Genomic DNA, 2,995 nt, shown 5'->3' with positions numbered 1-2,995 from the left:
GACCAACAATCTCTAGGCATGTGGCTCTTTTTTCCGCAATTATAGCAAATACCTTCAAATCTCTTTCCTTGAAAACTTTTGTTGTTGTTCTTGTGAGCTCTCTCAGGTTGTGCAATTCCTTGGTGGCTTCTTCTTTTATCACCATTGTATCCACGTTTGGTAGACAGTCTATTATTGCTCCGACTTTCACTTATGTAGAGTGCTTCTTCTTCACCCTTCAATGTGATGCCTCCCATTTGAGATTCTACAATGGCAGACTTCAGGTCTAGTTCAGTAATCTCCCGACAGATCGACTTGATCTTGTGGAAGTACGGAGCAACCATCATGTCACGTTGTGAAATTGACAACAACTGATTCTCCAGAAGTTGTAGCCTCGTATTGTTCTTCTTTAAGAACAACATCACAAACGTGTCCCATGCTTATTTCAGTGTCTTGTCATCCCAAATATGTTCTAACATCTCTTCTCCAATTGTGGTCTTCAAGGCAAACATTGCTTTGCCTGCTTTGATTATCCATTTGCGCAAGGCGCTGTTAAAATCATCCTCTGTTGACGTAGTTTCGCACCCGCCAACGATCTCCCAAAGATCATGTCCTTGTCAATAGGACATCAAACATGTTGCCCACGTTGTAGTTGTTGTTGAGTTTCTTGATTCCTCCAACGATTTGGAAATCACCCATCGTGTTGGTCATACCTCAATAATACCAAACAAGCTCTTTCAACACAAGACTTGCAGAGTCATTGACTACTCACGACACAAAAGAAACTCACTCACTACTAATCTCAAGAAATCGTTCCTGATGTGGAAGATCAGACAAAGCTGCAACCACAGAGCATACTAAGAATTCCAAGAGATCAGAAAATCTACACTACCTCGCTCTTATACCATTTGTAACGACCCAGATCCACTACTAGCAGATATTGTCCTTTTTGGGCTTCCCCTTCCGGGCTTCCCCTCAAGGCTTTAAAACGCACTCTTTCCTTCCTCCAATCGATGTGGGACCACCACCAAATCCACCCTCCTTTGGGGCCCAGCATCCTTACTGACGCTCTTTCGACACAAGACTTGCATTGTCACAGACTACTCACGACACAAAAGAAACTCTTTCACTACTAATCTCTAGAAATCGTTTCTGATGTGGAAGATCAGACCAAACTGCAACCATAAAGCATACTAAGAATTTCAAGAGATCAGATAACCTACACTAACCTCGCTCTGATACCATTTGTAATGACCCAGATTCACCGCCAGCAGATATTGTCCTCTTTGGGCTTTCCCTTTCGGGCTTCCCCTCAAGGCTTTTTCCTTTCTCAATCAAACCCAGAGAACCTTCACATTTGGGAACAAATCATTCTCACACTTTTTCCTCTCTCAATCAAAACAGTTTCACCAAATAAGATCAAAATCTAAAAACTGTTTTATGTTTTTGAATGATTTTTTTTGTATTTGTAGTTAATAAAATAGTTGTTAAATTTGAAGGAATATGGCAACCAAAAGGATTTAAGTCAGTTGGGAAACATTATTACTCAATGTGGCAAACTCTGTTTGAAATCGATACTAAGTATGTACCAATCAAGCCCATTGGACAAGGATCTTACGGTGTGGTCTGTTCTTCTACCAACCAACAGACCAACGAGAAAGTTGCTATCAAGAAGATTAAAAATGTGTTTGAGAATCGCTTCGAGGCATTGAGAACACTCAGGGAGATGAAGCTTTTGAGGCACATAAGACATGAGAACGTGATTGCTCTGAAGGATGTGATGATGCCCGCGCATAGAAATAGTTTTAAGGATGTGTATTTGGTTTACGAGCTCATGAACACTGATCTTGATCAGATTATCAGATCGTCTGAGCCCCTTTCAAATAATCATTGCAAGTGTTTGATGGATTAGGTATGGATTCTGTATTCGATCTCTCTATTTTGTTTGAAAATGTTTTAGTTTTTCGTTATAACGTGCGCTTGTAAGGAAAAGAGAGGACGTGTGAGAAATGGTCTAAGGATTTGATGTCATAAAATTTTGTACATGAATTTAATGTATTACAGCTCTAAGTTTTGATTCTAATGTTATTCTGTATTACAGTTGCTTTCTAGCTTGCAGTATCTTCATTCAACTAACATTCTTCACCGGGACTTGAAGCCCGGGAACCTCTTCGTCAATGCTAATTGTGATCTGAAGATTTGTGATTTTGGGTTAGCATGAACGAGCAAAGGCCAAGACCAAGTCATGACTGAGTACGTTGTTACTCGCTGGTATCGTGCACCAGAGCTTCTTCTATCTTGTGACAATTATGGGACTTCCATTGATGTCTGGTCTGTGGGATGCATCTTTGCTGAGATTTTGGGTCGGATACCTATCTTCCCTAGGATGGATTGCCTCAACCAATTAGAGTTAATTGTCGAAGTTCTAGGCAGTCCAAAGGAAGCAGATATCGAGTTTATTGATAACAGTCCATAAAATTTATCAAAGCTATGCCTTTCTCAAAAGGGGTACAATTTTCAGATCAATATCCAAGCTAAACCTTTACCTTTGGACCCGCTACAAAAGATGTTTGTGTTTGACCCAAGGAAGAGAATTACCATTAATGAAGCACTTCAACATCCATACATGTCTGAGCTATATGACACGAAATTCAATTCTACTATAAGGTTCCCCTTAGTCTCAACATCGACGAATCACTTGATGAACATGAGATCAGAGAAATGATATTGACAGAGATGCTCTATTACCTGAAGCTGCTCCAATGTAGACAATATAATTATGTTGGAAGAAACACTATCTAAATATAATTCGATTGATTTCCATACATTTGACACGCTGTAATCTAATATACTAGTTCATCAATGTTTTGAGACTTTCGTTACCAACATTAGTATTAAATTGATTGAAACAATTTTTAGCTACAGACTTATTAATGTTTTACTTTCCATAAACTTAAGATTACTTCACAAATTTAATCTTATTATTTTTATAATTAAATATCAAATTTCAATATAC

General features: G+C 38.7%; 1 pseudogene; it reads left to right on the top strand.

The window, feature by feature from the left end:
- The first annotated feature begins 1,429 nt into the window (after positions 1–1,429).
- LOC111472527 lies at positions 1,430–2,781 on the top strand (annotated as a pseudogene).
- Positions 2,782–2,995: the final 214 nt, after the last annotated feature.

This window comes from Cucurbita maxima, unplaced genomic scaffold (genome assembly GCF_002738345.1).
Source record: "Cucurbita maxima cultivar Rimu unplaced genomic scaffold, Cmax_1.0 Cma_Scf00077, whole genome shotgun sequence".
Taxonomy (NCBI): Eukaryota; Viridiplantae; Streptophyta; class Magnoliopsida; order Cucurbitales; family Cucurbitaceae; genus Cucurbita; species Cucurbita maxima.
The sequence above is the reverse complement of the archived record's forward strand: the minus strand, read 5'-3'. Positions and strand labels throughout refer to the sequence as shown.